Source organism: Castor canadensis, chromosome 1, assembly GCF_047511655.1.
Source record: "Castor canadensis chromosome 1, mCasCan1.hap1v2, whole genome shotgun sequence".
NCBI classification, from domain to species: domain Eukaryota; kingdom Metazoa; phylum Chordata; class Mammalia; order Rodentia; family Castoridae; genus Castor; species Castor canadensis.
In genome coordinates, this window is record NC_133386.1 from 30,541,846 (window position 1) to 30,561,523 (window position 19,678).

A 19,678-nucleotide genomic window follows, 5' to 3' on the forward strand; every position below is an offset into this window, starting at 1 on the left:
GTATGGGGAGCTCTCTTTATAGGCCTCTGGTCTGTCTGTGAACTGGCTGCCCAGTACCAGTTACTCACTACTTGGTTCCATAAAGCTACAAACGCAACAACACGGTCATTTGTATACAAGTTGGCTGCAGTGAGTTCTGTCAGTGAAGCAGTTTATAGAATGACTATAATGAGGAAAGTTCAGTGTGTCCACCATCTTCATAAGTTCTGCATCCATGCATTCAACCAACTACAGATGGAAAACATTCAGAATAAAAAAGAAATGTGTATCTGTATTGAACATGTGGAGACTTTTTTCTTGTCATTATTCCCTAAGAAATGAAGCAACCACTTAATATAACTATTTGCATAGCACTTACATTGTTAAATATTATAAAGTAACCTAGAGATAACAAAGTATAAGGAAGGCTATGTATAAATTATATGCACTTTATGTGAGGGTCTTACATCCATGGATTTTGGTATATGAAGGGTGGTATCCTATGGCCAATCTCCCATAGATACTGAGGGGTGGCTGTAATTGTTAATAACTTATACAGTACCTTCTCACCATTGGAGAATCCAAGAACATGACTTATACACTAAAGAAGAATTCTCAATTATAAAGCTGTTTATTCTGTTTAAACCAACTCCACTCTGGCCCCTGAGATCCTTCTTCTTGCCTCTCTGTCATGAACACCAGACTTTCTCATCTCATAACTATTTCAGCTTACCTGAAGGCTCCCTCTGAGTAGAATTTTCTTCAACTCCAGTAGGTTCCTACAAATACTATAATTATGTTTTCCATACATTCCCAGATCTTTAGAGCTAAAAACCCTATCAGAGACTGTGTGTAGAATTCAAAACAGGTTGCCATTAGGTGATTGCTTCTTAGCAATCAGATCTCAGCATTTTTCTGACATGTTTGTTTCAATCATTGTGAAGTAATTATATATACTTTGTGATTAACAATAAATGTACAATATCCTATTCATCAATGCTTTACTTCCATTTTATAATATCATTTATACTGTGAGCATTTGCATTTTCAGTGAAAATTTCAAATAAAATTATAATGTATCAATAAAATTTCCTTGGTTGAAAGCTACAGACAGAGAATTTATTAGAAGGAAATCAGGACCAAAGGGTCTCAAAATTTATCACATGGTGAAGAGCAAGTCTTCAGGACACATGGGAAATGAGTCAGCTCCCAGAGCTGGGAATGAGGAACAGACACATTAAGCTCAAAGCTGCAAAAAGAACACACCACCTAAGCTGATGAGGACCAAACCACCACGACAGACAATTGAATCTTTTGTTCTGTTCAAGATTAAAACCTGACAGCAGAGCAATTTGGTCTATATTTGTCCTTGCGTAGAAGACATTAGGCCTCAGTGAGGATGCTGTCAAAAAAGGGACATGAATGTGAGGCAGTGAAATAGAATAAAACACTCCTATATAATAGCAGTTTTAGTACGCAAATGCTCATCTGCACTCCATTTTCTTTCTACTGGAAAGAGCAGATGGAGAGCTACATAATATCAGGAATTAGGGATCTGTAGAAAATCCTAAGCACCAAATTTCTTAGGAAATGTTAATGCTTTTTTAAAAAAATTATGTGTGGGACTCAGAGAACCTCTGATTCAGATTGAAGAGCATAACTTATATACCGACGTGAAGAATTATGCATCTTGTAAATGTCCATAAATCAACAAATGCAAACCACTTGTTATGTAACTAAAAGGAAAATAATTTTTTTACTCCTATCTCCACTGCCTCCTTTGTATAATTCTGATTCCACCGCAGGTTTTATTCCCTCCTCTCAATTTCTGCGCAGCACTAACTGTGCAGGAGAGTTATGAAAAGCCTCTGAAGAAGCAGGGATGCCAGAATGTGGCTGGCATAGGTGGCCATTCTTGGAGTGCCACTAGGCATGATGTGTAGTCCATTCCAGACTCTTACTTGCCTTCACAACTTTTTGTAACAGGTGCAGCAAATGAACTCTTGCCACTCCTTCCTTAAATGCACACAAATAAAGTGTTACCAGGTCCTAGATGTGAAACCATGCCTACTTCCATGAATCATATTTGGAGTTCATGACTCGGCAACTGCAAATTAGTCATTTAGGCTTAATTATTTTCTTCAAAATAGGAAATGCTTGTGACAATGATTGAATGTCCAGATGCAATCATATAGTCAGACAACATCTAGAATAAAGCAAATTAGACACTTTACCTCCATCACCAAATACATATATTTTTTGCACTCTGCCACCAAAACCCCAACTGAACCCTGAGAACCATGTGTTGAAACTGGCCACTCTCCTACAGGGCAGAGATTTGTACAGAGCAGACACAACCAAGGACAGACATTCAATGATGCTAAGCCCAATCAAATGCTTGAAAGACCCCATTCATGAAAAATGAAAACAGAAATAAATCACGCTTCATGCACCCTTAAAAATTATATTTATATTTGATAATTTTATTACATTTTGACCAAATGACAAAATTATATGACTCCTGGATTTGCTTAGGGACTCATCATGGATACTAAAGAAGCAAGCATGTTACCAGAAATATAAATAACTCTGCCAGGTGCCAGTGGCGCCTGTAATCTTAACTATTTAGGAGGCAGAGATCAGGAAGATCACGGTTCGAAACTAGCCTGGGCAAATAGTTCACAAGACACTATCTCAAAAAAACCCATCACAAAAAAGGGCTGGTAGAGTGGCTCAAGGTATAGGCCCTGAGTTCAAACCCCAGCACCAGAAAAAAAAAAAGAAATATAAATAACTCTTTGAATCCGAAGTTTGATTTTTCTAGAATAAGCACATGTATAGAAATGTGCCCCATCCTTCATTTTATGTTTCCATACATTTAATATTTATGGAGATAAAATAGAAGAAAATTTAATGAGGCCCACCATTGAGTTTTCTTAATTATTTGCATCCTTAGAGGAGTAAAAGAATCTATTTTACCAAGGTGAGCAAAGCATATTTGAATTTTCAAGTAAACCAGCAACACTTATTGAGTTTCTACTTTGGCTTAAGTAGACACCATATTTATTGCTAATTTAATAAACATTTATATAATATCCACTAATACAGATGTAATAGTAAAGTAAAATGAGACTTTCAACTTTGAGAATGCACGCTTACCTGTTTTGATCACTAGAGTCTTGAAAAAATTGACATTTAATGAATAATTGGTCCACATAGAAATACATGATGATTTATAGGGAGATGCTTTAATTTGGTACCTGCTGGGCTAGTGACTCACACCCTAGCTGGGCAGGCAAAGATAAATTTGATCTTTCAGAGCCACTTTTGGGAATTTAAACTGGCAGATATAAATGGTGAGGAAGCTGATGGTGAATTTAACATTCAAAGGTCATGATGGCAGTAGACAAAGAAATCATGATGGGTCAAGTTCAAGGAAGCAGATGGAAAAAATAATAAAATGGTTAGTAGAGAAGAGATAACATAAGCAGTCCCAAGAGCTATTTTTGGTTTCTGATGATTTCCTGCTCCAATTTCAACACATACACTTCCTTAACGTCCTATTTATTCTATTAGATTGCTTGCACATGGCTTGAGTAATTTTTTAGCTTAAAACCAAACCAAATAAAAGAACCCAATGAAGGCATAGTCTATGGCTGTTAGTCCAGAGAAGACTGCATGCTGCAGCAACTGTCTTTCCAAGCTGTGGTTCTACAGTCTTTGACAATCAGATGGTCTCTGCAAGACCATGTTCTGTCCTGTCCCACTCTGGTTATGGAAAGGAAAGGATGCCCAGTTAGTCCTAAGAATCACTTCCTTTTTTTTTTTAATTTTTTAATTCATTTATTCACATGTGCATGCATACATTTTTGGGGCCATTTCTCCCCCCTTACTCCCCACCTCCACCCTCTGCCCCTCTCCCCGCCTCACTTCCAGGCAGAACCTTTCTGCCCTTATCTCTAATTTTGTTGATGAGAAGACATAAGCATAATAAGAAAGACAAAGCATTTTTGCTAGTTGAGTTAAGGATAACTACACTGAGAGATTCCTAGAATTGCTTCCATGCACAAATATGTTACAACCCAAGTTGATTCATCTCTAACTGATCTCATTTCCTTTTCAATGCCTGAGGAAAAAGCCAACAGCCTACTTGAGTAAGTATGGACTCCACAGTACTTCTGCTGTTATACCTTTTCATTTCTTTCTCTAGAGCCAAGAGCTGGGAAGGGGCCAAGGTGTTTTCTGTTAATTACTCTGAGCACTAATATAGTTTTGCCACTATGCTATATGCCTGAAATGTAAAGATGTACTTGTTTTCAAGAGGCTCAATTAGAATTGAGCCTCTAATGGGAAAATTCACAAGCAACTAATTGCAAAAGAAAATAGCAAATGCTTAATATTCACAGGAACAATGTTCTATAAGGAAGTTCTCTGCCTAGAAATATCATACAAGAATCCACTAATTGAAAAGACCATCAAAATGAATGTAGGATTTCTTCATGCAGAAATGATGAGGCAATTCTTAAAAATGAATGATGGTATGGAGTTTGAAAAGTGCAAAGCCTAAAAAGCAGAGCACCTGAAACACAAAATTTGTATTTTGAATGAAGCACAATGACCTTGAAAGGTGGGGAAGTTATAGTAAAATAATAAAGAGTATTCATTACATGCTATGTAAACAAGAAGCTTTTGTATTCTTTAACTTCACATCAATAACATTATACAACATGTATTCTTTTTTATCTGGGTTTGTCCCATCAGCCTAGTATGCTTTCAATTCACTAATGTGTGCATCAGTAGCTTGATAATTTTTATTGCTACATAGTATTTCATTTGTAGGAATATGTCATAATGTATTTACCATTTATCTTAGCTCGGGCTGCTATAGACTGAGTGGCATAAACAACAATAGATTATTTTCCCACAGTTCTGGAGGCTGGAGATCAATCAAAGTACCATCAGGTTTGGTGTCTGGTGAGGGTTCTCTCCTTAGTTGCAGATGGCCAACTTCTCACTGTGTCCTCATCTGTCCTGTCCTTGGTACCTGTGTCTTCCTTTTGTTATAGTGGCACACTGATCCCATGGTGAGGGTTCCATGCTCAAGACCTCAGCTAAACTTTCACCTCCCAAAGGCCCTATTTCCAAATACTATTGCATTATGGGTTAAAGCTTCAGCATCAAATATGAGGACTCATCATTTTCCTGTCTTCAAGCAGTTTGATTATTTCTAGTTTAAGCTGTTATTAATAAAGCTTCTGAAAATATTTTTGTACAAATCATTGTGGCAAAATAAATATTCTGGAAGGGTATGGAATACTTATTGAAGTGAGAAGTTAGTTCTAGAGAACTTGAATTAAGGAAAAATATGTGGGGGTTCAGAGAAAACAAAAATTCAAGAGAACTTTAAGAAATTGAACTGATAAGGTATGGCAGTCCGTTATAGGTACTGAGGTCATTAGGTAAGATAGTTATACATGCCAGGAGATAAGAGGTATTTAAAAGGAAAAGGAATTAATAAGAAGTACTGTAAGAAATGATAATGCAGATCAACACATTTTTTAAACATTTATGCTCAACTTGGTTCATAGTTCCAGGTCTTAAAAATAAACACCAATGATTTAACACCTAGGTAGATTAAATATGTGCCTCACAGAATGGAGAGAGGGTAGAAAACCCTAGGTAACTCTGTTTGAATTCTTGGTCATAGTTGAGGGGTTTTAGTGTGGAATCAAAAAATTTTTATTTCACTAGGCCCATTTAAAAAAGTGCTACAAATAGTAAGAATTTTGGAAAGTCTATTTTGGTAATTAGAACTTTGAAATATTTATTGATTTGGGGTATGGGAAGTAGAAACAAGCTAAATGCAAACATAGAGAAAACTTATAAAAGAGTACAATGAACAAACTATAATTATGGATTAGCCAAAGTTTTAAGGTAGGAGAAATGTAAGAGGGAAGAAATGATGTAGAGACAAAGAAAGGTAACAAAGCTCATTTAAGTGAAAATTCAACAAACATTCTAGTACTATGTTCCAAGCACTTTCCTGGAATCTTGAGATACAGCAATGAAAAGGGAAAAAGATGGCAATACCCACCGTAACAGAAGAACTATATTTTATTATGAAAAGACCAGTGATAAATGAGTAAAATATGCAGCATATCAGAAAGGTGATACAGCCTATGGCATAAAATAAAGTAGGAAAGAGCAAACGTGTGCTGAAGGAGAGTACAATTTTAAAATAGGGTGGTCAGAGAAAGCATCATTATAATAATTTGTACAAAGATCTGAGGGTGACAACAGCCTATATCTGAGTGAAGAGCATGCCAGGCAAAGGGAAGACACCAAGTGTAGCCATGTGGGGATGTTCTTGAGAAAGGGGAAAATTTTTCTAATGCAAACAAAGGCATCCTTTAGGCTAATGGTGATTCTGGAAAAAGCTAGTAGAAATCCCCAGTTAGGAGCATATATGACATGTTCAGGGAACACTGAAGATGACAGTGACACTGGGATGTACTAAGCCAAGAGGAGCATAGGAAGAAGAGAACTCAGATGCAACAGAGATCATTAAAAATGCACCCTTCAAAGCTCCATCTGTGGGGAGGTAACTGACTGATGGCCCACTTGCTATTCTCTAAAATCCATTACTGTGGTCATGCCAAGCCACACTTCCCACAACCTAATGCCAGCCAATAAGTGAGTGCAACAGAAATACACAAGCAGGTCCATTCTGAACAATGCCAGTGTGACACACCTCAAATGGGTGGCTTTGGGTGAGGGACTCCATGGCAGTCTTATATCAGTCTAAGAAGCATCCTCCCAATCCTGTCCTCCTCTCTCCTTCACCTGAGGACAGATATGCACTACAGTCTTGATGGCTCTCTCACTTTCATAGGACTCCCCTTCCCTTACAGTAGTATGTGAAGGTACACTAAAGATTGAATGATGACTCCAAGTCTTATGTCGTCATAATAAAGCTGACTTTAATGCATACCCAATCCCCTTGATCTACCCTATCAATTAATCAACTAGCCTATGGCATTAGCATTTGCCAGTCAAATCCAAGTCTACTCCCCTTTTTTGTACAACGTGTATAAGTCCTTATGACTCACTTTTGGGGTCTAGTTCCCTTAGTAACATTGGTTTCCAAGTTCCCTTCTCACAACGTCTCTTTGTGGTCTCAATCTCTTCTATCCTAATCCAACCAGGCTACATAGCTGGCCTATTGACGTGTGAAACAATTCACCCCAGTTATGATAGTAACACAATACACTTTCTTGTTCTAGTGGGCAGAAGTTCACTAGAAATCCTTGTCATAGTATCAATAGTTTCTTTTTAAAACAATATTTGCAGAGGAGAAACTTATTCTCATTGGAGAAGCTCAGAAGAGGTTGATGGTTATTAGAGATCCTTCGCGTGCCTGTAGCTTGCTTTGAGAAGTCAATCGCCTCTTCAGGATTGAAAGAACTATAATGAAGCTATATGTCTAGGTAAATTTGACACGATTAAGCTTCTTAATTAATTAACTCACTTCTTTTAACTTTGGTCTTTCTTTCCTGTGCTCCAATCTTGGGGTGGGGCATAAACTCTCTCTTTCATTGGGCAGTGAAATAGAAAAAAGGCACTATTTGTTCCTTTGCGTTATTTTTCTGCTGTAGTTCTTTTATATACATAGCAAGAAATGAGAAGGTGCTGTGTTCAGGAAATCTCAGAAGTTTAGAACAAGATTTATAATAAAATAAGCTAATACATTTTTGAAAGTTACTCTCCTTTTTCCTAACATAACTGATATCCTCAAAAAAATGATAGCAGAGACATAAACATGAAAATAAGAATCCCAGTGAAAACTAAGTTGAGATGACAATGTGAATACTCAAGTTTGCTTGTCCTCAGTAAACAACAAACTGTAATTTGGGGGGGGGTAAATCACAGAAAAGTCATTTTAAAATGTGGAATGATTTTCTTCCCCAGAAGCATTAACAAATTCACAATTATCTCTAAGTGTCATTGAATTCAAAGCTATCTCCCAACTAATGTAAAATTTTTAAAGTTGAAAAGGAAATTATTAGTTCACCTAGGAAAACCATGGTTGTGGATCGCCAACATCACAAAAAAACAAAACACATAAAGAAGACTTTTGTCCCTGATGAACACAAATACAAAAATCCTCAGTAAAATACTTGTGAACTGAATTCAACAACACATTAAAAAGATCATACACCATGATCAAGTTGGTTTCACTTCCAGGATGCAAGGACGATTCAACGTAGGCAAATTCGTAAACTTAATACAGCACATAAATAGAGGCAAGGACAAAAAAAAATCCCAACAGATAGAAAAAGCCTTTGACAAAATTCAACATCTCTTCATAATAAAAGTCCTGAAAAAGCTAGGAGTAAACGGATCATACCTCAACATAATAAATGCTTTATACAATAAACCTATCCAGAGCATCATACTGAATAGGGGACACCAAACACATTCCCTCTAAACTTAATAATGAGACAAGGATGTCCACTCTCTCCATTCTTTTTTCAATATAATGCTTGGATTCTTAAAGCAGTAGAGTAAGAACAGGAAATAAAATGAATATAAATAAGAAAGGAAGGAGTACAATCATTACTATTTACAGACAATGTGATCCTATATTAAAAGATCCTAATGACTCCACCAGAAATTTCTTTGATCTGATAAATACTTTCAGCAGAGTAGCATGATAGAAAATTGACATGTAAAATTCACTAGCTTTTCTATATACTAGTAATGAACATAGTGAGAAAGAAATTAGGAAAATTATCCCATACACAATAGCCTCAAAAATAAATAAATAAAGATACCTACACACCCATGTTTATTACAGAACTATTCACAATAGCCAAGTAATGCAATCAGCCTAGGTGCCCATCAGCTGACGAACGGGTAAAGAAAATGTGGTAATGTGATGTATAACTCCACAATGGAGTTTTAGTTAGTTGTAAAGAAGAATAAAATTACATCATTTGCAGGAAAATGAATGGAACTGGTGATCATCATGTTAAGAGAAATAGACTCAGAAAAATAAGTATTGCATGCATTTCTCATATACAGAATCTAAAATTGAAAAAATGAAGACATAAATTATAGAAGATGGAATCTCCATTGTTTTTCAATAACGACATCACAGTTCTGAGTTTGAAAATTAAGTCATCTCTTTAAAGGATTCTGCAGATACTATTATATACACATTCAGAAGCACTTTTCTTGGATAACATCCAACATTTTATAAGTATGTGTCAATTTATTACTAGAGATCTGATTTAGTTCTCTTCAAATTCTGAAATTCTAAGATCCATGTTTTAGAGTAAATAAGATTAAATACAAAGCACTATTCAAACAATATTTAAAATTTAATTCAGATATAATAATAGGCTAAGTAGTATCAAGTCAGTTAACAAATAATTCTTGAGAACTACCCATGCCATGCACTGTTGTAATAGCTACTGTCATGGATGTCCATAATGGAGCTCATATTCTAGGCTGGAAGTGCTTGAACCAAGACTAAACAGTAAGTTTAGCTATTAATAAGTGCTACAAAGAAAACAATGAACAGTAATGTGCTAGGGTCTGTCCAGAGCAGGTGTGGAGTCTACTGCAGTAGAGTGCTATTGGAGAGTCCTTCAAATAAAGTGACTTCTGAGCAGAAACCTCTCCAAATGATTAGAAGTATGTGGTCATGCAAAGATTTTAGGGAAAAAAGCTTCACAACAAACCAAGAAGGAAGAAATCTATAAATTAAAGGATATTAAATGAACACACCAACCAAATGTAAGTCATGGACTGTGTTTGGATCCTATCTCAAATATGGTAACTATGAAAAAAATATGACACTCAGGAAAATGTTGGATATTTGATCTCAAATCAATGTAGTTAAATATTTCAGAGGGACAATGGTAATATGGCTGTATTAAATATTGAATCCTTCTTATCCTTTTGATTTTATTTTTTTTGGTGGTAGTAGGGTTTGAACTCAAGACCTCATGCTTGTTAAGCAGACTCTCTACCCTTTGAGCCACTCCACCAGTCATCTTCTTATCTTTTAGTGATACCAACTATGGTATTTCTGGAGGAGACAATATCTTGTCTGGAATTTGTTTAAAAATAATATGTTAGAGAGTGGAATAGAGGTGAAACAAGGCTGGCCATATATTGAAACTAAGTGATGGGCACATAGGAATTTATTACACATTTCCACATTCTTCTATGTGTACTTGGAACTTTCCAGGAGAATGAAAAGAACAACAGTGCTTCATGGTCTCAGTTTCCTTTGAAGTATGGCATTGATGATCTTGATGCTCAATTAAAACATTCATTTACCATTTTTCCTTTAATGGGTTACAGGTGCCTATACGGCCAATTCATGAGCTGTCTGATATTCTGTTCACTTCTATATACTGTATTTCTCTTCCTTAGAAATTAACTTGGATGAGTAATCCAGTCTTTCCTGGACCCTTTCAAAATGATGGCCAGTTATACCATATAGGAGCAGCAAGGTTTGGAATGTAACTCCTTGGATTTTTCAGTCTGTAAATCACTTTCTTTCACTCTGGCAATTCTGAGATTAAACAAGTTCTATCATGAAGTGTTGTGTAGGGGACAGCTATGCTTCTTATCAGTCTCAAGGGAGTGACTTCATTTTCAGGCCAACTACTTTAAATTACATGCCTTGATGCCTCCATTTTTATAAACTTTAAACATAATATTTTAATGTAGATGATTTATGGAATATCAGTTGCACTTCTGGACCACACTGGAATTAAGTGTCATTTAAACTCTTTTCCTAGTTTGACATTATGCCATCCTCTAGATCCTTTCTTTGTAAAATCACTTCTCCTGTTTTAGTATCTACTGTAAAATTTATGATTGATTGCAGATATTTGTCCATAGGGCCTAAAACCCTTACACTTCTTTCTTGTGTTGCATTCTTTATTAGGTCACCCAAAAATAACAGTGCCAAAAGCCATTATAAAGACAGACATTTAGAAGAATTTTGGGGGAAAGCTCATGAAAAGCAAATAAAAAGAAGGAGCCACATAATATTCCCTGCTTAGTGTTTCACTTTCTCTAAACTCAAAATTCTTCTCTTTATAACATGGGTAAAAGAGAGGGCAAATTAAACTTTCTCACTACTATTAAACATTACAAGTTACAGATGTATTTCAACAAGGCATCATTAATATGTCATAAATTATCTAAATTTTCTTTCCCTTCTTAGAAAAGGCATACACATACACACACATGCACAGTAAGAGAGAGAGAGAGAGAGAGAGAGACCAAGTCTGATACTGAATTCGTATCAGTATGTAGAATTTCCCAATATCCCAATTTCATTTTTGTATGCTAAATTAATGTATTTGGACATGCAAGAACAAACAAGAAGCTATAATCTCATTGACTAGAATATTTAAAGAATTACAATTTAATCTTTTATTAGCAATTGTGAAAAAAAAGACTAAACGTTGGCCTCTGTAGATTCTCTAATTAAAAGAGTTCAGGTCAAAAATAAAAAAGAGGATAGACACAGATCTGGTCTTGGCCTTCAAGACTGTGGATAAAAGATTGCATATATACTTAAACTCATTACTTGTACTTGAGAAGCAAATTAATTGGATTAAGTAAAATTTTAATGTAATGAGTGAGAACAGTAAACCAAATTACCTTGGTAGTGTTTATAATATAATTGAAAATCTAACCAAACTAAAGAGGAAAATGTCTATTGTAAGTTGACTCTGAAAAAGAATCATCTATACACCAGAAATACACTGAAATAACTGGCATAATGTACTTTTCCAAATTGTGAAGGAGCCTGACTGCAGAATTACTGCTTATGCTAGAAGATCACCCAGTAGAGCAAAACAAGCATCATATAACCAAGGCAACTGAACAAAACCCCAGAAATTGTTTCTAAAGAGTTTTGTACTGTTGATTGCTTAGACTTTTGAATGGCATTGCTGTAACATTAAATAGATGGTTAGCTCTTGAAAATAACTGTATTTACAATGCTTATTATGTACTAGAGATTGCTCTGAGCACTGCATCATTCCTGCAAACTCCCTAACAATGCTAGAAGGTTATTGTTATGCTGTTGTGACTAGGAGAGTAGTAAGGGAAGCAAATGGAAAGGGCATGTCAGCTGTAGTCAAGACTGTGCTGGAAAACTTAGTTTAGAAAGTCTGAGGAGATAACCACACCATCCATTATCAGATTGGAGAGTCTCAGGCTGGCTACTGTTTCCTAGTGTCAACTTTTTCCCATCCAGAGCACTCTTCAGAGTTGTCCCTATAGTGGAAAGTTGTGATGAGACATTTTACAGCTGATGGGAGACTTTTTCCAAAAATGATAATGAAAGGCAGAATGAAATGATGCTTTAAAAATGGTAGTGTAGTTTAAATTTAGGAGGACTTTCTTGGCTGCAAAACCTTCCAGACTCTGAAATGGCATATGGCAAAGTAAACTGTGGACTCACCTTCTCTTAGTTTGTTAGGATTGAAAGAGAAAATGATGTTGCTGGCCTGCCTGGAAACTGGAGTGTGGATTACAGACTTCAAGGATTCCTTCCTGGTGGTTGACTGGGGGATAAGTCGAGGGAAGAACAAACACAGACTATTGTTAAGTCTTTGGCTTGTTCTCAAGTAAGTGAAATGTTTAAAAAGATCTGAAAAGAAACATTAGATTACACGAACTCCTTAGGATATCTTAAACACACTTACATCAAAATCCTTGAGGATGTGAAAAATATGTTTCTACTGCCCTTCTTGTGTCTAGTATCTGCTGTCCTCTGCAAATTTAGCCAGTGTATATCCCTAACACTGAGGCAGGGGTTTCAAATTACTGATGAGGTCTTCTGCCTCTTTAAAGGTGGTATTAAGAGTACCTCAGAGTTCTGAGCAATATCGTCCCTTTTTAGATCTGTCCATTCATCATGATCCCGTGCCAGAATTTGTTAGGTAAACTTGATTGACAGACAGCCATCTTTATCCTTTATATGGCTGGAGGTCAGCCCTGGTGGAAAGTAATGCTTTTTTAATTAGCTGTTAGAGGATTGAGTTTCCTTTGTGTGGATTGCATACTGCTCTCTTTCTGCACCAGTATCCAAAGTGGATATCTCTTATGCCTTGTGTGCTCGGTATAACTCAGATGACTGAAGAATAGTCATAAAAGATTCATATTGAAGCTGTTTTATAAAAATTTGCACAGCTGGCAAAAAAAATTAGAGAGAAACATACTTTAAATAACAGGGTACTCAGAAAGAAAAATGAGCTACATTTTTAAAGACTGTCTTGGCAAATGGTGACTGCAAAGAGAAAACTGTTTTGTCACAATTCTTCTGTTGCAAAAATAAAATAAAATAAACATAATTTTTAAATGTAATGTGCAAAGTATAATTTCCCTCCTAGGAATTGGTCCTTCCATTTAAAGGTAAAATAAATCCCTGAAACAGTTTTGGTTTGGCAGAGTTTGCAAAAAAAAAAAAAAAAAAAAAACAAAGCAAGCATTCGTGACTAATTTAATGTCACTGTACTTCCACATCTTTTGTGAGGCAGAATGTTCGCTTCAGAAAAAGCAGACGATTTTCGTGCCTAAAACAATTCATTCAGCAATATGTGAAACCACTGAGAAATGAAGAATGGGTGTGCACAAAACATAATACATATTCCAAACGCATGCTTTTGGTCTAAATGTGAAACTGTTGGACTAAGAAAGAAACATTCTCAAGCGTAGAACCTAACTTCTAAGGAGTTTGCAAATGGCAGTGATTAAATATGATATAAAGTCTCATATGCCATTAAGATCCTAAAATGGATTTTCTACTTTACAAATCAAGAATAAAAGTCAGCTATTTGTATGCAAGGACTACATAAACCCAATTCTATCTCAGCCATATAGTTCACATTGAAAGTGGTCTACTGGTTTTCTCTGTTGCTTTTGTCTTCCATTTCACTGATTTCTCCTTTTTCCATTATTGTTTTCCTTCTTGGATTTATTATAACCAAACATTTTCCAATTCCTTGAAGGGAAGGAAGTTTAAATGGTTGGTTTGAAACCTTCCTTCTTTAAGACCTTTCTCCTATCACAAGCTTTTCCCCCCACATTTTTAAGAGGTAGGATGGCATTTAAGAGCAGAAATCTGAAGACAAACTGTCTGGGTTTGAATTCCAACTCTACCATCTACTAGCTGTGTGACCTAGGGAAAATTACTCAAGCTTTTGGACCTCAATTTCCTACTCTGTTAAATGGGTCTAAATTTTTTTTTACTTATTAGATAACTTTAAGGAACAAATTACATATATTTATATGTAAAGAATATAGAAGTTCTTTGAATATGTGCAATTTGAGTGTACTTATTACTATAGGGAATATGTATTTATAAAATATGTGTGATCATCAAACATACCATACATTAAATAAGCCAAGTTCACTTAAATTATATACCAACATTTATTTTAAAAATTCTTTTCTGTGTGCATTTCTCACTGTATGAACAAAATATTGGTCTGTATTTAGGAAAGAGGAAGAAAAACCATTTGTGATGTTAATGAAATCTATCACTCACTTATTGAAGGTCTCTAAGCCAATCATACACAATGTCAAACCAGAGAATCTTGGAGAACTCTCTGCAACATGTCTGAATTATGACAAGAATTGATTAATTGTAAATTGTCCTTATTAGCTACTTTGCTTAGGAAATTAATTCATTGGTAAACTATTTTTTCCTCTTTTCAGTGACAAAGTGGGTATATTGCTTAAACAAATAATAGCCTACAAAAGCAAATAGTTCATTAAGAGAAATGACTACAAAGACTAGCATGATGGAGTATGCCTGTAATCCTAGTTACTTGGGAGCCCAAGATTATGAGGAATGTAGTTAAAGTCTAGCCCAGTCAAAAAGAGCCAGACCCCATCTCAAGCTGGGTATGGTGGTACAATCTGTACTCCCAAGGATCACAGCCCAAAGCTGGCCAAAACAAAAGTACAAGACCCTATCTGAAAAATAACTAAAGTGAAAAAGAAGTGGAGGCGTGGTTTAAGTGGTAGAGTGTCACCCTAACAAGCACAGGTCCTAAGTTCAAAACTAAGTACCAGAGAAAGGGAGAGAAAGAGAAATAATTATAAGACCAGAGGACATGCACAATTTAAAATTAAAAATCAAGGATGAAAAGGTTTTAGGAGATGCTTCTTTCATGATTGACATGAGGTAAACTGTTTCTTATTGCATCTTGCAACTATAGGAAAACTCTTCTGTACAACCTGAAACACAGACCACATTTGAACATTTGTTGTCACTTGCATTTTTAGCTTACTAAGGTTGGGCTTTTCCCACAAAAGGGTCATAATGGTTATCAAAGAAATCCACATACAAAATTTGTTTACCGCAGTTTAAACAAGCCATTTAATCTGTAACTGGTCTGGCTGTGTGGGAAGATGCGGAGCAAAGCACCAGAAGAGTCACGTGGTTTTCGTGGTAGAGACTCCTGCACTCTCCCAACTGGAGCCAACCCATGGCATCTTTGCTTGAGGTGAGGGGTGGGGAAGGAAGAGTGACAGTTGTCAGGGAAGAAAATTAAAATGAGAATCCATTTCATTGAGCTTTTATTACATGCCATATACTGTACCAAGTAAACCTACTGCACACAATCTCACTTGATCAATGGAAAGAAAGCAAAATTAGAAAAGCCAGATGATTGCAAGAGGTTTGCAAGCTGCATCCTGAACTGGCAGGGTCTGCTCAAATGTGAACCCCAGAATGAGATTCTAAAATGCTCATTTGAGGAGGGTAGTTTAGACCTGTCTTTGTTTCGGTGTTGTCTGATTGTAGTTCCCTACCTGAAGCAGCTGGGTTTTGCATTGCTTAGAGGCACACTCAGGTCCAAATATTAATGAATATGTAAAGTTTAAAATGTATCACTTTAATTGAAAATAAAACTATTACAGGAGTAGGCTTTAGGGTTCATTTTTACCAATCCTCATTCCCTTCACTGCAATCTGGTGCTGAAGGGAAAAAGCTGTGGCTTTGGTCTTTCATCTCATTACATTACTCCCTAGAAAAGGGTTTGCTGGAAATGTATAAACAAATGCAGCATTATGGCTCTAATTAGCTGGAAACATACCTGTATAAATGGAATCTGTTGGCCACAATAAGCCACCCTTCCCCCATTCACTTATATAATAATCCTGGCTTTCAGAAGACTAATCACTATACACCATCTACACAGCATCTAATTTCCTCATCAAATTTCTCTGCTGGGTTTAGCCATGCTTGTCAACTTCCCAGCTCCCTCCTCAATAACTGGGTTTATTCTTAGTGTCTCGCCAATAAACATTCCTATGAGCAAACCCATGAAAGAATGAAATCCAAATTTCTTTATCACTCCCTCTTTCAAGAAGGTTTTCTGCTCACACTCCTGGGAAAGGTCACAGGTAATTTTGGCTGGTCACTTTTGGGTGGCAGGATTGCAGGGAGCACATTGGACTCTTTTGTTTAATTGTCTCTGACCACCAAAGGCGACTGCAAGCTGCATAGAGAACATTTAGAAAAGTGAAAGAGCCATAATGTAAGCCAGTCTGCCCGACTCAGTTTCCCTTTGTGCACAAATTAAGTTGCTCCCATTCTGTTTCAGGACAAATGCAACTTTTCTGCAGATGCATATCTTCATTGTTTATGCCCTATATTTTGCTGAATATTGATAGGGAGTTTTAAGGTCTCATTTCATGATAGAGAACAGTGCCATGGATGTCTTGAAAACTAACTCTTTTCATATTAATCTTACAATGAAAGTTCATTTAAATCTTTCCCAGTAGGGATGGAGATGTAGCTCAGTGGTAGAGCTCTTGCCTAGCATGTGTAAAGCCTTGGGTTCCATCTCCATCAGCAAATTGATAGTAGATAGATAGATAGATAGATAGATCTATAGATTTATAGACATTTATATATTGATATATGTCTTTCTCACTGAATCTCTTCAGAATTTACATCTCTAGGTGCTCAAAAGGAAAGCAAGTTCAGCAGATTGTGGAAATGCATAATCCCTATACTGACCATTTCTAAAATAGTATTGTCCTAATGGTGCTATAAAGTTAAATTGTGTTCACACACCCCCCCCAAAAAAGGTAAGCTGGAGTCCTGACCCCCTGTACCTCAGAATGCAACTCTACTTGGAGAAAGAGTTTTTACAGAGGTAATTGAGTTAAATTGAGGTCATTAAGGTGGACTCTAATCCAACATGATTGACGTTGTTATAGGAAGGGGAAATTGGACACAGACACACATGGAGACACACACACACACACACACACACACGGGGAACATCGTGTGAAGGTAAAGGTAGGTAGCAGAGGAATGCAGCAGAAGCTCACGGACAACAAACCACCAGGTGCCAAGAGAGAAACGTGCGGCAGATTCTTCCATAGCATTCCACACCTTCATCTTGTACTTCTAGCCTGCAGAACTGTGAAATAATAAATGTCTGTTGTTTAGGCCAACCAGTGTATAATACTTGCTTGTAGCCATCCTAGGAAGCTAGAAAAATGTTAATGTCAAGGTTATGGAAAAAAAAGGCGAAACTGAAAATATTTTTCCCGTAAATTGGTAATAGGAAGATATGGACTAGATTCTGCTCATTCATAACTTTCTGAGAAATCAAGAAGTCTTCTTTCCTATGAGACTATCTAGACTGAATAAATTACTATTGCTCCCAAATGCTAAAAAGAAGACTCTAATCCAGAAGCTCCCCTATCACCACTTGTGGTGGAACTGCCCAGGCACTGTAGGATATTCAGCAGCAATCCTGCTCTGGGCTCCCTCATGCCAGTAGCACTGTTCATGGGTTGTGACAATATCTGCAGACATTTTCAATTGTCCCCTGTGGAGCTGGACTGGCTCTGGTTAAGAACTACTGTTTCAAAACATCTTTTCAGGGAGTAACTGCAGTCTTTTAACACACACACAAAATAAGCTATACTTAATATTCCCTAATCCTCAGTTTTCATGGCCTTCGGAGACTTTTTCCAAATTTTAGTAATAATAGCCCTGTTTTGTTTTGTTTTTACAGGCAAATGAAACCTATCCAATTTTAATACCATTTACTGAAGCCCTCTCATTGACACCCCTGGTTAGGAGAGAGATTCTCTGACACATGAATCTAATCTAATTATCATAACCATGAGACTAACCTCAGAAAGGTGTCCCCTTTTGTAACGGAAAGCTCTTGCCTAAGAATTACATCAGTTTGAGAAGTATCACCTTCCCTCTGTATTAAGAATGAAAAGAAATGTTCGTGTGAGTAAACATCATTCCATTTGAAGGAAAGGCTGACTGTTCACAGGGACAGGATTTTGCCACACTAAATAGTCAGTAAATGTCTACTGGATCAGTGCATGACTGTTGTACACCTCAAAGACAAGAAAGACAAGAAAAACTAAGAAGTTTCGGGTATAATATATTGAAAAATTAATATATACTTCTAAGATCGTGTATAGTGCATAAAAAACATTTTTTTATTTGGCACCATTTTTCTACTATAAATTTGCAAGCCCAAACTATGAAACTGACCACCAAATAGAAAGATTTTCTATTTTCTCTTTTTGTTGCCTTGTGTAAGACATTCCAATACTTATCATCTGTTAAGATTCTGAATTCAGACAGACACAGATATATGGGTTTGAATCCCAGATGCAGCATGAAGCTGTCTTTTGCCAGTTTTTTTACCTAAGTCAGACTCAACTTTTTAATCTATAAAATGGGAATTCCAAGAGACTTATTATGGAGATCAACTAAGTAATGCTTATAAAGTGTTTAGTCAAATTGATTCATGTAAATATTTTGTCTTCCTAAATCTTCCTCAATGACCAAACTTTTCCTTCTGTGATAAATAAGTCTTTCTAAAATATGGCTCAATCAACTTTTTCTGTGAGGAAACATTAGTAAATATGTTAAGCTTTACAAGCCAGACAGTCTCTGTCTCAAGTGGTGACCTCTGCCATTGTAGCATGATAGTGGTCATAAACACTGTGCTATCAATGAATATGGCTGTATTCCAATAAAACTTTATTTATAAAGCCATGGGAACACCTGGGTTTGGGGCACATAGACTGTAAAGTGCTGAACATGATTCCAAAAAAAAAACAAATGGTTTTCCCTTTTAATGTGTTACTACTCCAGCATATGTTGGTGCTTTATTGAAAAATCACTTCAGATACAAACCATGCTGATTCTTTTTCATTACAACATTACATTCCTGTTTAAGAACAGTAATAATAAAATTTAATTTATAAATCATGGGCTGAGGACACCAATGATTCATTGCAGAAAAGAGAAAGCTGGTTGGTTCTTATATTTTGCTTCTGCTCAGGACTGCAGGCCTACTCTACCATCCTACCCACATTGTGGGCTGCAGGGGTCTCCTGAAGATCTTATTAAAACATACAAAAGCTGATTTTCTGGCCAGCTTTGTGACTGCACAGAAGCTCCCATGGACAATCCTGCATCAAACACATCCGGTGTCACAAGGATCCAGTCCTGGGAATAACATCAGCACTCAAGAAATTTTGCTCAATTCTTGTTTCCAATCCTTTCAGACTTCCAGCCATATTACAAAGGTAACTTGAAAGTAACCTAAAAGAAGAGAACACAGCTCAAAGAACAGAATCCAGAACGCAGAAGTAATAA

At 36.4% G+C, this 19,678-nt stretch overlaps 1 long non-coding RNA gene across 1 annotated transcript in view; it reads right to left on the reverse strand.

Moving 5' to 3' along the window:
* Nucleotides 1-4,872: 4,872 nt before the first annotated feature.
* The window catches only part of LOC141423373 (uncharacterized), a 70,442-nt gene continuing 55,636 nt past the window's right edge, over nt 4,873-19,678 (reverse strand). The window contains exon 3 of the long non-coding RNA XR_012448173.1: nt 4,873-19,624. This is a non-coding gene — a long non-coding RNA (uncharacterized lncRNA). The remainder of the gene's footprint in view (nt 19,625-19,678) is intronic.